At 37.6% G+C, this 14,573-nt stretch overlaps 1 protein-coding gene across 7 annotated transcripts in view; it reads right to left on the minus strand.

The window, feature by feature from the left end:
• CDK14 (cyclin dependent kinase 14) overlaps positions 1 to 14,573 on the minus strand; it is a 341,278-nt gene that overhangs the window by 42,051 nt on the left and 284,654 nt on the right. Inside the window, exon 15 of one of the 7 annotated variants that reach the window (XM_086857937.1) lies at positions 4,207 to 4,227. The exons of the other annotated variants lie outside the window; for them this stretch is intronic. The gene's annotated coding sequence lies outside the window, so the exon portion shown is untranslated. Of the gene's footprint in view, positions 1 to 4,206; positions 4,228 to 14,573 lie in introns of those variants that run through there. 7 annotated transcript variants of the gene reach the window in all.

Genomic DNA, 14,573 nt, shown 5'->3' on the forward strand with positions numbered 1-14,573 from the left:
ATATATTCTTCACAGTTCTAACATATAAATCTTAATACAGATCCTGATGCTGTGTTACGAATTCCTCTCTCCACAAAGAATTTTTCAGTGATTGACTTTGCCTCTAAGTAGAGCCCTGCAACTCTGAATAGATTTGTGTGTGGGAGTTGATTGCAGTTTCAGGGTGGGTGCAAAGGGATGACCCTAAAAGAAGTGAGTGCTAGACAAGGATTGTAAACTAGTAAAAAAATAATAAAAAAAAAAACAGAATAGTAATACAATTATAAACTAAATTATTTTATGAGCATACTTTAAATAAGTGACGTAACCTTTGAAAGGTGAGATGTCTGTGGCAGTGTGGATATGGGGCTGGAAAACAGAAACCAGGATTTTGGCTTTCCTGCTGAATGTGACTGTAGGCAAGTAATTTCATCCCACTGCAACCTGTTTTGTAACAAGGGTCCTGGTTTAGGTCCCAGACTCTGGGTTTAGAGTGTCTCCTCAAATTAGTGTCCAGTTTTAGCTGGAACCACCAATAGTTCAAATTATGTAAATACAGGTAAATTTATCAAAAATGTAATATTAAAACAGTTGCAACATTTGGTAGTTGAAACTACCAAATCTTGAAACTTGAAATCTTTACTTGGACTGTGAGTTTTCCAAATTTTATGCACAGTATGAATTCAAAATTAAAGTCCTGCATCACCTGACTCTGTGAATGTGTATCCATTCTGAAGAGCCAAGACTTACCCTTAAGTTACACACCAGTTGCTAAGTAGCATATATGCATATCAGTAATTGCAAACCAACCCTGTGAACTTTGCACACAAGTCTCTACAAAATATTATAATTAATTCCTTCATAGTGAGAAGAAAAAAAGGAATACAAGCCTGATCTTCACTGTAATATATTTTATTCATAATATTAATTTCCAATGTTATTTAATAATGTGATTGGTTTCACTGTTGATTTGTAGGTATACTTTTAACTTTCTAGTGGCTGTGGTAACTTCCAAATCAGTTTTCTACAAGCCTTTCAGCAAAAATTCTTTCCTACCCTAGCTGCCCACAGCTGAAGTTTTTTCTTTGAGTTGAGAACAAAGTCCACAAAGCCCTTCACAATTACCATTTGAATAAGGCTTCACATGAAAAATGGCCAGGACTGAATCTACTACACGTCTAGTTTTTGAGAATAAAGCACAGCCCTCTGTGAGTGAGCTCTGGGAAAACTAGTACTTCAGATGAAGATACTATAAAAATAGCAGTGTTACTGAGCTTAATATAGTTTGCAAGCAAAGCCATAGAAACCTTATTAAATACAAAAACACAAGTTGAAGATTTTGGTACACATCAAGAACAGAAAAATATTAGTGCTAGTTGTTTGCAAGAATAGACTTCTCAAACCTGACAAACAGCCAAATCCCTACTTCTTCTAACCTTTTTCCTATCTGATTAACGTGATATGTCTGAATTGCTATGCTTCTCACCCTGATAACTTGCAAAATAGCCTGACAAAGAGGAATTGACTGAACATGAATTGGAGAAATGCTGTCTCCCTGGATCTATAATGAGAGAACCCAAACCTACAATTTCTGCCAGTGTTTGACACAATGAGATCCTTATCTCACTGGTAGCCCAGCTCTCATCTCTGAAACAGATAAGTAAATGCTATGCCTGAATAAAATTTGTGGATACCTTAATTAAAATATCTGAAAGAAAAAAAAAAAAAAAAGAAAGCCTATCTGTTACAGTTGTATATAGCAGAACTTAGAAAGGAAATACATGTTGGAAGATGATATAAAGGCATTAATGCCCTGGTTAACAGGTTTGTTACTGGTTTGAACCTGTCTCTGGAGAAAAGGAGGTCCAGAATGGCTGGTGAGAGATCTGCTCATTGCCAAACTCTCTTGAAGAGCTAAACAGTCAAGGGATGGGAGATTCAACTACAAGCAATTGGGTGTGAGTGAGCTTAGCTGTGGTACCCTTCTACCATATCTCACCTTTGTGGCAGAGCCAGTTTAAGAAATTCCCACTGCTGCAAACCTAACTCCTTGTCCCTGCCCCTGGTGCCCCCGTCACTCGTAGTGTGAAATTTTCTGTGGAATTTTTTGTATCACTAAAGGTATCAGAAGTGACATTTTTATGTAGAACTTCATAGTGAAGTAATCCAGTTAACAACAAACTTCCAACTAGCTTCATCACAGCCAATGGGATTGAAAACTGGTGAGGGAGCAAGAAGGAACTGCCTGGATAGAGCTAGACAGAAAATTACCACGCTGTTCTTGTTTGCAAAGACAAAATGATGGAATAACATCCTTATTTTTCATCAGCAGCATTCCCCAGTGCATTACTAGGAACAAAGGTTCATTCTAAAATCTGAATCTACTTCCCAACTCACAAATGGCTAATTATTTTCAGGTATCCAGAAACACTGTGAAATCTGCCTTAGCCAGCCACTTAGGGGAACAGACAGAAGTTGTCATATAATGACCTACTAATTAAAAAGGAAGAAAACCATACTCTAAAGATCTGGGAATACCCGTAAAATAGCCTAATAAGGATAATCTCCGGTACATGTTTCAAGGGAGCAGCAAACAAGAGATGGCTGAGAGCCCATGCCTCTGACTGGAAGTTCTTTGAATTTTTTAGGTTGGTTTTAATTTTCTTTAGCAGCAAGAATATGTTGGCCTACCAGCATATCAAGGAGATGTTTAACAATTTGTGAAGCTTCAAGTCATATTTAACCAGAATTCAGAGAATTCAGGCAGGATAGAAAAGCATCCGATTCTTTATAGGTAACTATCTAGCTTTGAATGAAGAATATAACCCTAGAGTTCAGGGAAAGCAGATCAACTGTGCCCTCCAAATACCACAAATGAAACTTACTGACTGCCAGTGTCAGGAATGATGGTAGCTGTTATCAACAGTGCTATTTATCAACTCAAACCTAAGCATATTTATTTATTTGTTTGTTTATATTATTTGCAAAACAGCTGACCAACTCAAAACCCAAATAAAATGATGTGCTTGATTATCTCTTTCCACTTCTCCCCCTCTAACAAGAAGAAGTACATATCTTCAGAGAACTTAATCAGAAATTTATTCCTGCTTTTCCCTGTCATGGCTTTTATTCCCAAAGCGAAGTCTGCTGGACAAAATGACATGTGAAAGACTAAATGCCTGCCAGATGACTCATTAGCATTTACCTCCTCCCAAAAATTAAGCCCTGCCTCATGTAAAAATTAAAGTATCCACAGGTACTTAAAAATAGGGCATTTAGTATACATGTGATTGTTAACATTAGTCAAGTTACTTCTTGAAAGCTAAGTAGTCTTGGAACAAATTTAATGCTGCTGGTTTAATCAGTGCAGAGTAGCTGTGGGATAGTCTAGAGATGGGTGTGGACCGTTTTGCTCTAACAAAGATTCCTTGGAATTTAAAAATGCCTCTGCAAGGAATCACAACACTATAAACTACCTCAGACCCCACAGATAAATGCTAAGCATTATGAAAACAAAGTGTGAATGTTTATCACTACCACAATCGTTCTAGTAGCCTGCAAGTACCTACAAGCAGCTTGGAATTAAGTCATGTCATTTTTTTTTTTCTTTGAGAAGACAGGGTGAGTGTTCAGGTGCAGAAGAAAGAAAAAAAGAGGGATAGGTAAACAAAAGAAAAAAAAGTCCATTTCTCACCTGCATTTTTATTTCCATTAGTGTTCTTCCTAGAAAGTACTTTGCAAACCAGCAAGGAATTTTAAATCTGGAATGCAGAATTATGAATGTCTTTGTTTCAGCTTGACAGAACAGATATTATTGCAGCTGCATTCTGGATAGTAAATATCTTTCTAGGTAAACACCATCTGGTTATACATTCTGTTTGCTGCTGTGACTTTTGAGAGACTGAGCATCATGGCAAAGGGGTCATGTCAATTAAAATACATTTTTTAGGACAGCACTGCAACACTTAAACATATATAAGTTGGACAGAAAGCAGACCTCACATACTGAAGCAGAAGGATCTTTCCCATGACTATAGTATATTATATTGTATTAATGGCAAGTTTAAGTAACAGACATATTTAAATTTTGGAATACATTTCCAAATATGATTATGTCCTAAGCTCCTAATCTATGTGTCCACACATACCATGAATGCCATACAATGGTATTTATTGACAGAGATATCAGGAAGTCTGCAGTTGACATTTTCAAGCCTCAGTTGTTTCCCAGCCTGGGAGTTCCTAAGACTAGAATGGAAGAGAGGAGAAAAAAATCCCAGTTTAGGAAATGCAATGGTGTCTTTATGAGGTATTGCTTGTCTTCATGCTCGTTCCCTAGAGGATGTGCTGATACTTGCTGAGTACTGCTATGCAGTCCTTTCACCTATACAGCTCCCACTTGGGATTTTTGCTGCAAATCTGCATTAGAAATAGTTCCTGGCAGCTTCAGGCCAGCTGCTTTCTTCTCTGCCAGTTCCATTTTTACATAGAAAACCATATGGAGCGCTAAAACAGAAATATTTCCCCAGTGCAGTCTCTGTGGCATTAAACTGAAAAAATGTTCCAGAATTAGCACCTCTGCAGAGCATCACTACAGCAATGAGGATATTCTGTCTAGTACATAAGGAGATCACAAAGCAGCTCAGTGATTTTATTTCTCACAGCTCCCACTCTGGTTGGGATATGAACCTTTTCCACATGTATGACTAAGATGCTCAGATATTAGGCATGGTTTGTGAAATCCAGTGTGAGATTCCTCTCATAGACACAACTTTTAGAAACCAAGCAGGATCTACACCCTTTGAAAAGCAGACCTCCTTCAGATATTACAGAGGCTTTCCCCTTCCTTTTCGTTTTTTAAAAGATTTAAGTGTTTTTAAAAACCAGTCTCGCACACTAGAGAGGCTTGTGGCAGAAACAGTAGATGTCAAATCAGGTGCTACAAACAGTGCATTTTGTGGTATGCAACGACAGGGATCATGGTAAGATGGAGTACTAAAGGCTTTTCTTTCAAAAGTGGTATAACCATTGGTTTTCTTGTAACTGCAAGAAATACTTAATCTTTTTTTTTGAAGCTCCATTATAAAAGTAAGGTTTTGCATAGCTCATTTAAATAGTTTAAATGACACAAGGTTAAGAACAGGAAAGCCTTTCACCAAAGGTGGTTAGTCCTTTTCAAAGATTTCATATTATTTGAAGCTTACTTTCACTGCATTCTTTTACCTTGGCTGCTTCCCAAGTGGGTATAAGTTAATTAAATAGGATTTTGACCCTTTAACCTTCCCTATAAACTGCATCTTTACCTAACTCTATTTAAATAAATCAGATAAAAAACCAATCCTAGCAGAATATATATTTTTACAGCTGCGGAAAAAACAAACATGTCTATTAAGCTTATTTGTAAGTACTTAGTAGTCAAAGCAACAGCCAAGACTCATGGATGATTTTAATTAAAATAAATCTGGGTGGGCACATAAATTCATTTATGATGGTTTTTTCAAACTGAAACTTCTCTAGCATTGCTGAACAGCAAAGCACTACAGTAAGTTCTCATTTATTTGTGGCTACTGAAGCTCAGTCCACCTGATCAGCTTGTATTCCTGTTGAGTAATGTAAAGTGTAAATTGTATCTACCAAAAATATCAAAGACACGAGGCTGAAAATGGTTACAGGAAAGAAGAGAAAGAAAGAGCAGAACAGATGGACAGATAACAGCTATACAGAATGATACCCAACACCTCTGTAACTGACATGCTCTGGGTTTAAATATCAAAAGGAGGTGAAATACATGCACCAGGAGAACGTTGAATTGCTCTCTACAGATAGTATGGCTTTCTGTATCTCATTAGCCCTTTTCACCTTAAAGTACAGGCTTCTGATTATTAGACCCTTCCAAAAAGTCTTTTAAGTTCATCCAGAAACAAAAATACAATTTAGGTATGAAGAATGATAGCAGTTATGTATGGAAAAATGAGAAACTAGCTCATGCATAAAAATGAACAAAGAACTAAGCTGCCTCTTTGTGCCTAAGTGATGTGCTCAGGTCTCTGCATAGGCAGTAACAAAGACTCTGCTACTGGAGTCTGAGCATTGATCACATCTCTCACCCCCAGCAGGGACTTCTAAAACTGAGTTCATCACAGAAATAAGTCCTTACAAAATGCAGGCCTTTAGTTTGATATATTAATAGTGATACCATCTAACCACCTCACTGGTTATTATGTTCAAATTTTGCAGCCATTGGGTGATAAATACGTGCTTTTTCAAGGGCACTAGTTTTTGATCCTTGACTGGGACATGTTTGCCCCTTTTCTGACATTCTCTCAACCCATCCTTGCTGAATAAACAGCAGGAAGACGGCAACAACAATCATATTATGCATAAAAAGACCTCACTGCAGCATGAGCAGAGACAGGCACAAGTGGGGAGGCAGACCTCTGCACCAGCTCGCATCTCCCAAGGTGCAACTCATCTCATTGGAAGTGTTTGGGGGTTCTTGATGGCATCGTGCATCATCTTTGTCCACCTTAGTCAAACTATGTTAGACCAGGGTTGTTACCATGCACAGGCTGTGATAAAAAGGATTAACAGGAATAAGGTTTTCCATTTCTCATATTGCACAGGAGAGGATCATATACTGCCAACAGGAAGACTTCTCTGCTCCTCTTCACTATCCCCAAAACAAGGCTATCTAAAGAAATATGTAGCAATAGAGAATGTCCAATGGGGGAAAAAAAAAAGGATCAAAAAAGGCATTGGAAATTATAATAAATAGTTTAAAGTCAAGTCAACAGCCTGTAATTCTCCCTCCTCAAACATTTTTATCCTGTCAAGTAATAACTGGCAATAATGGTACTGTAAACTCAGAGAGATACATTCTTTGTGCTTTGAAATGGCTTTGCGTAGAGTTATTTTAATTATTTTCCTTCTATAGTAAGTAGAGGATGAAAAAGATTTCTGAAGTAAGAAATGTTATTGTTAACTCACTAATCAAAGCTGAGGGACTTAGGGGCAGTCTGGCTCCTGAAATATCTTTGAGCTTATTTTACAGAATTGACTTAATTGGTGGTATCCCTGTCACATGGATTTCAATGCAAGGCACCAAAACTTCCTTTATGCAGAAGTACAATAGACAACACTGGACACTGAAATCATATCCTGGAAAATTCTAGATCACTAATACTTTAAACAGGGAGTATTTATTAATTTTAAGAAGTTAATTTTTCATTTGTAAATGCCTATTTATGAGGTGATTGAGTTTTGAGTCAATGTGTAAATTACACACTATGTTATTTATTTTTCAAACATTAAAATACATATCCCTGGTGTTTTGAGAAACGACTGACCATTAAAAATGAAAGCAAGGGTTTGGTTTCTCTCTGATTATGGGGGCACCACAGATGAGACGGTTATGAGCTTCCCTATTTTGCTTCTGACAGTCAACCTGCTGATGGCTTGGGACCAGTGGAGTAGCTGGGGGCAACCCAGGTATCAACAGAGAGCTGCTAAGGGGACCTTGGAAAAATGCCAAGACAATGGCCAAGGGGCCCCAAGTGGCACAGCAGACCAGGAGGGGAGCCTGCAGCCAAAGCCAGGCAGTCACACAGCTACAAACTACGAGGTTTCACAGCAGAAGCTGCTATAATATGGAAATAGATTCTTACCCTCTAGGCCCATATGTCATCACACCAAGCTAAGCTGAAGCTGCCAACTAAAATGGGCAATTTCACATGAACTTGGCAGGGTGACTGCCAGCGCAGAGCTTGTTTTCCACTGGTGCCACCCACTCTGCTAATCCAATTCTGTCTCTTGATTTGCTTTTAAATAATAATGAACACAGCAGATGGGAGGGGAAAACGTTGCTGGCTGTTAAGCCAGCATGTGAGTGAGGCTCTTTGCTTTTCACATATCTTGTGCAAACTAGCTCTAAATGCAATGTCAAGTGATTAATAGTGGTTAAACAAGAAAGCCAGGATTTGCCATGTTCTCAGTCATTTAATCTTTGACCAGGACAGGCAGGCAAACAAAACACTCAGAAGAGTAACATGTTCAAAGAGAAAGAACCAACTTCCATAACATTTAACTTTGATAAAGGTAGGGATGGACTCTTCTTCCCATCTTTGCAAGTATCAATTTTGGTAGGTTTTTTTGGGCAGTGGCATAATACAGGGTTGCTAAGCACCAGAGCAATATTAAAAACACCTTTCAAGTTAAACACACAATGATCAGGACAGGCATTATTGAGTGTAACGCCGTGACTGACTCCTTTTTGACAAGGAGAGAGGAAACAGGCTGAAGCAGCAGGTTAGGGAATAGGGATGTGAGTGCCAGGAAAAAGGGCTGAGGGAGGCATGGAGAGGCAGTGGGCAGACAGCAGAGAGCAAACAGCCAGGAGGCTGCCTGTCTCTTCAGCAGCAGCAGGAGGACCTATTGTTCCTGGGTCACACAGCATTATCTCCTGCCCAACAAACAGCAGGTAAGCTTGTTTGCACAATGCGCCGTGTTTTCTCTTGTGTCAGCCTGACACAGAAGATAATCACCTCCTACTGCTATCTACTGACCTCACACTGAGGGTTGAAAGGTAGGAATCCCACCGGCACCACATCTCAATGAAGGTGAAAGAAGGTATCAGTAAGAAGGGATCAGTATGATTCTATACACCAAAACCTCTTCCACTTTATCAGTTTCTGAAAATTTCGGAACTTAAAACTCATGAAAGGAGTTAAAATGCTTGTGAAATAGCTCAAATCCCTTGTACACCTGTAGTAGTCTTTAACACATGATCATTTTCTTGTCCCCAAAGAAAACATTGCCAAATTTGCTGCTCAAACTATATGCTGCTTTTGTAAGACAAAGGGTTTTATTGAAAATAAGACCCTTGATTCTTTTACTGTGGAAGTTGGAAGGTCTCAAGTTGAATGGGCTGACAAGAAAAAATAATAAAGTTTCAGTAGCTGAATGCTTGGAAAGCTGCATTTGAGTCCTGCTTCTCCCATAGTTCTAAGATGATGCTAGAAAACCATTATCAGAGCTCTTATGATACTAGAGAAGTTATGTTAACTTTTTTTTTTTTTTTTTTTTTTTAACAGAAATTCACATGGCAGCTCTCATTTTCTTTGTAATCCAAGATGGATCCTGGCTGGGGCTGCAGATTGGCTGAGCATTCACTGTTCCAGCTGAAGTCAATGCAGAATGAAATCCAATCTGAACATATTGAGCACTAAAGGATGCAAGGAGCTCTGAAAAATCAGGCAAGAATAATTGATTCATTTTTAACAATTGCCATTTTAATACCTGTGCTTCAGCACCTAGTGCATAAAAATAGACACCTTGATACCATGTCAGCTCATGGGGGGACTGTGAAAGTGGCTTCACAATGCTGGCAAAAAACTAGGACAGAATGCAAATCATGAGAAGCCACCATGGAAACTAATGATTCCATATCTGGTGCAGATTATGGATGCTATAGCCATAATGCATAGGATGAAACACTGAATGATGAAGATGAAAGGAAACATTAACTATCCATCTGTGTCCACAATCCATTATCCTACAGAAAAGTGACTTGAGGGCCCGAAGAAATGAGAGTATATGATCCTGACAAATGAGAATTATAGTTGAGTGTATAAACCACAGATGGACAAAATTAAATTTGAAACATTAATTTTTGTATTTCCTAAGTAGTGTCTGGATTTGCCACTTTAATAAATTTTGTGAAGCAGACTTTAGAAGCAGTGTTGCTAAGACCTCATGATACATCTTCCCAGTTAGTCACATACAGGATGACGAGATTCCTAATATGAAACATAAGCTTGTCTCAAATTTACTATGTTTCTTTGCCTTTCAACTGAAATATTTTGTCTGGTTTGATGTTGCAAGGCCACAGTAAAATAATTTGAGACAGCAACCTTTGATAATACAGGTTAACAGATATTTCATTGTGTGAATGTTACAATCTCTGTTTTTCCATCTAATGTAGGGAGTTTAGCATATGCCTTCTAAAAACTGAAAGAATTTCATACAGGCATCTGTACTGGCCTGTTCTTTGTACTAATTAAATTAGTTTCCTGTTGAGTAAGTAAAGTACTGGCAGCCAGGAACAGTTGGGGAGACAGCTCAGAGGCTTAAGCACTGAACCATGAACTTTTCTGTTTACTACAACATTAAACAAGTAGACACTCTTGCTGACATTATGGGGAATGAAAGAGCATTCTGTTAAGATTGTTGTTTCATTACTGTTCGTGAACTACTGATCTTCATAAAGAGACATTTTTAAAGATACAAAAGGTATTTCATTTGATACAGTTAACTAAATAAACTCATTATTTGGTTTAAAAATACATGTGTCAAAGTTAAAGCTGAATTTGAACTTCAAATCTAAGGGGTCAAAACTCAGAAGGGAGAAATAAGTCAAAGTGCCACCCAATAACCCGGCTGTGTCTCTGGTTCTGCACCTCCACTCTAATGATCACAAAGATGAAAACTTTATATGACACATAGATCTTCAGCCCAAGCACCTCACAAGGGGCACTGACACCTTGAAGGAGCAGGGCAAGAGACATCATGTCTCTGATCTTCTATACTAGTGGCTTTCAGCAACTGCTGGAGAGTTTGCCATTTGTTTAAATAAAGCATAATGAGGAAGAAGCACAAGCAGTATGTGAATAGAAGATCTAAATAGCTGTTCTTACTTCAGTTTCATTTTTCCTTGTAATGTAAGACCTCTTAAAATATTACAAATTGTTTACATTAAAATATACATGCTTACTACAGTACATATACACTGAGCCTTTGTGTGCATATATTTAGCTCAAAGCTAATCTCTGAATAAAAGCCCTTTCTGGAAATAGAGATTTATAAAAAGAAATACTGATAAACTTTCAACTATCAGGACTCTAGTGGTCACTGCAAAAACAGCATTGCAACACAAAACCTGTGTGATTTTGCAGATCACCCCATAAATCTTCCTTTGTCCCATGAGTTTAAGTTTTCAGCCAAGAAAAACAACATTCTTCATAAAATTAATGAAAACAAGCTGCTCTTTGCCTACAGAAAAGGATTTTTCTTAATTACATTTTTTGCTTTGAATCATATATCCTGTAGTTTGATTAAATTCCCTTAGAAGTCAACTAAAAATTAGAGCTTTGCAGCATGAACCTCAAACATGGTGTTTACCTGGAGTATATAAACCCACTGTGCATTTGGAAGGTGATATTTAAAGCAAGAATAAGAGCAATATGCAAGACAGTTTTTATTATTTTCATTATGTCACTGCATAAATTTATTTTCAGGGCTTAAGAGTTTGCAGAGAAATATGATCTGGCCAATGTATTTATTAGGCATAAATGGTCTGTGTAAATGAATGTAGATAAAGCAAGAATACTGGAATTCTGGTTAATCCCTTGAGGCAGTAAATCAGGATTTCTAAGGCACTTAATGCAAAATATCTGCATCAAGGGGTTAAATATATAAAATATGAAAAGTCAAAGACAAGAACTAGATTAAAAGGTTACATGGAGACGGTGTTGAAAAATCTGGAGCCTGCTGCTAAATAGATATCCAACAGGCATTTATTTAGGTTCACTGGCTAAATGAGTGAATATGCAGCAGCCGCTGGCATACTCTAAATGAACTCATACAACAAACAAAACTCAAATTCTAGTGTCAGTCTTTGATCATTTTTTAGAACCAAAGCAGAAAATTTCATAGAGAACCAAGCTATGAGGACATGATTAAGCTAATGCAACTAATTGCCCTAACTGAAAAATAAAAATGCCAGTTCTCTATATCCTTGCTGCATCCTCATTGCCTCAATACTTCAGATGAGCCCTGTATCCTTCCTGGCAGACTGTGCCTAATCCCCAGTAGGGACAGCAGACAGAGAAAAGACATCACTCATTAATTTAAGCACTAATTGAATCAGTTCCTATTCAGCTGAAAATCTCCCTCCACTCCAGAGTGAAACTGGTCCCAAAACCTAAGTATTTGCCAGGCCTAAATCATAATTAGACTGAAGAACAATTTTCTTTTTCTCTGGCTCCCAATGCTTTCACACAAACAAGATCTTAGAAGAATTTTTGTGTATGTACTACTAAATAAGAATTACTTGAAAAAACCCACTCCCAAATCCTAACCACCCTAACCAACAAAAAAAATGAATATATTGCTCATTTGAACAGCAGTGTTCCCCCAGGTTCTCTGTGCAGCAGATGTATTCCAAACATGACTGCAGCTATCACCCATGACCAGTAACTGAGCTCCAAAGCTCAGAGGTGCACTTTGTTTTAAGTTCTAAGGCAACAAGACATACCTTGATATATATATATATATATATATATTTCTGCTTTTATGCACACACATGGATAAAACTGATCTTTTTTTTTAACTACTGAAGCTCTGACCCTTTCAGGGGCTCCATGCAAAGAGGCCAGTACCCACACAGAGCTTGTTTGAAGCCAATGTGGTTTTCCCAGTGGGAGACAGGAAGAGATGGGAATTACTGAGTTAAATTTGTATATTGGTATTTTCAACATAAATTAAATATTTGCAGCTAAAGCAATAAATACTGAAATCCTGCTATGCATTGATACCTTTTAGATCTCTGGGAAGGCAAGTGACCTTGGTCCTGCTTCTGTCGTTCTAAACTTAAAAGTTTTAAACGTTAAAAGAAATTTAGTCCAGATTGAGAGAAGCATTTCTAGTCCCCCCTGGTACTCCAGAAAGCTCATTTGCTTCAGTAGGTTTTAATCATATCCCTAAAGCTAAATATTTTTTCAGCTATGTTCCTAAATTGAGTTTTGTATGAACAGTAGAAGACAAAAACCTTCTATATGTATGACAAATTACAGCGCTCATCACTTTTGTACAGCAAGGTCTTACCAAATACTATTTCACAATTCAAGGAAGGCATTCAAATTCCTATGAAGAGATCCAGAGGATTAGCTCTTGTACACATCATTTCCTGTTTGGGACAAGGCTGACAAAATCTGAATGCTGGAATTCTGAGCAAGGTGAAACATACTTGTTAGACCTTTTAACCTATAATTGATAGCAAAAACTATATGTTGTAAAATCTGAGCCTAGCTGAGCAAGCTTTAGGGCATTTTCTCACTTGTTATTTTGTCTCTTGATTATCAATCATGCACAAAAAGAAGCCACCAGAAAAGCCCAGGGAATGGCTAATAGTCTCAAAGCTACTATTTAAAAAGAAGATATTGATAAAATTAGCTAGCATATAAAAAATGTGTGAACTGCGATTTGTGCTCATTATGTGCAGTTTATTTGTAAAAATTGGCTATTATGATTACCATGTATTTGTCAAACTTGATTGTAAAATGGCATTCTTTTGACAAGCCATTTTACAGTGATACAAATACCAAATGAAGACAACATACAAGTGCTTACTTGGAAGAAGAAACTCTTGAAAATAAAGGACATTTTAATAATTATTTTTATTCATTTCACAAAGCTGGTACCTTAACTCCCCTGGGTCTCTGAATGAGTATGTGAATATCCAGGGATATTCAGATATTCACAGAGTTGCTAATTCATCTGGATTTGACCTCTGAGGAACAGTTTGTGTCATCATGGAGCAAAAGCTCTGGTAAAACATTTGTCTAGATAAAAGACCTCAAGCAGTTAACCTGCACAGCAGAGGCAATGCAGCTGGGCACGAGGATAATGACCTCTACCCAAATGGGGAAGGTACATCAATGTAACACGACAGCAAGACAAAAGATGACGGCAGCTCAGCAGGAAAACATTAGCAGTGATATAATTCTTGGTACTGTACGTGAAGAAATGCCTTATGAAGTACAATGCCAATCTGTTTTTCCCTAATAATTATTTCAAGTTTTAATATTAAAAAAAATTAAACATCACACCCAACTTTGTTCTTCACTTTTATTTTAAATCTTGCTTTCATTCTGTTCTGTTTTTTTCTAAATAAAAATCCTGATAGAAGTAAATACCCCGTGCAGGTAAAAGTTACAATTCAGATGGAATAAACTTTCCTTATTTGATACATGAATTATTGGACGGATGATTTTCTGACTTCAGGCAGTTATGACACTGTTCTTAAACATAAACCAGAAGAACTCGACGAGCCTTGTTTAGCAAGTTAAACCTGTCCTAACAGACAGATTAACTCATTTCTTATGCAGATTATTTACACTTAGGATACCTTTCATTGTTTATGCTGAAGTCTTCTTTTTTCTGTTTTTAAAAGGAGACACTGTGTCACATATCCATTATTTTTACCAGGCAAAATGCCTTGAATATTTAGCTACCACTCTTTTAGCACCACACCAAAAGTTCTGGTTTTAAACTATTTATTTTTAAAGTAGTAGCATGATCAGGCCTGCATGCTTATCTAAAGATCTTTGCTTTATGAGGGAGATTTTAGTCTGTGAGGTTTCCTCTACACATGGTAGGCAGCTGTCAGCAGCAGTGAGCGGGGTGAGGGGTCACTGCAGCTGCTCTGTGAAAGCACAGGGTTCCATCAACATCGCAAAAATCCTGCAGAGTGGGAGCTGGGAGACCACGGATTAGAGTACACTGGAGTGTGTATATAAGGTCACATCATGTCTATCAAA

Source organism: Cyanistes caeruleus, chromosome 1 (assembly GCF_971803275.1).
Source record: "Cyanistes caeruleus chromosome 1, bCyaCae1.hap1.1, whole genome shotgun sequence".
NCBI classification, from domain to species: Eukaryota; Metazoa; Chordata; class Aves; order Passeriformes; family Paridae; genus Cyanistes; species Cyanistes caeruleus.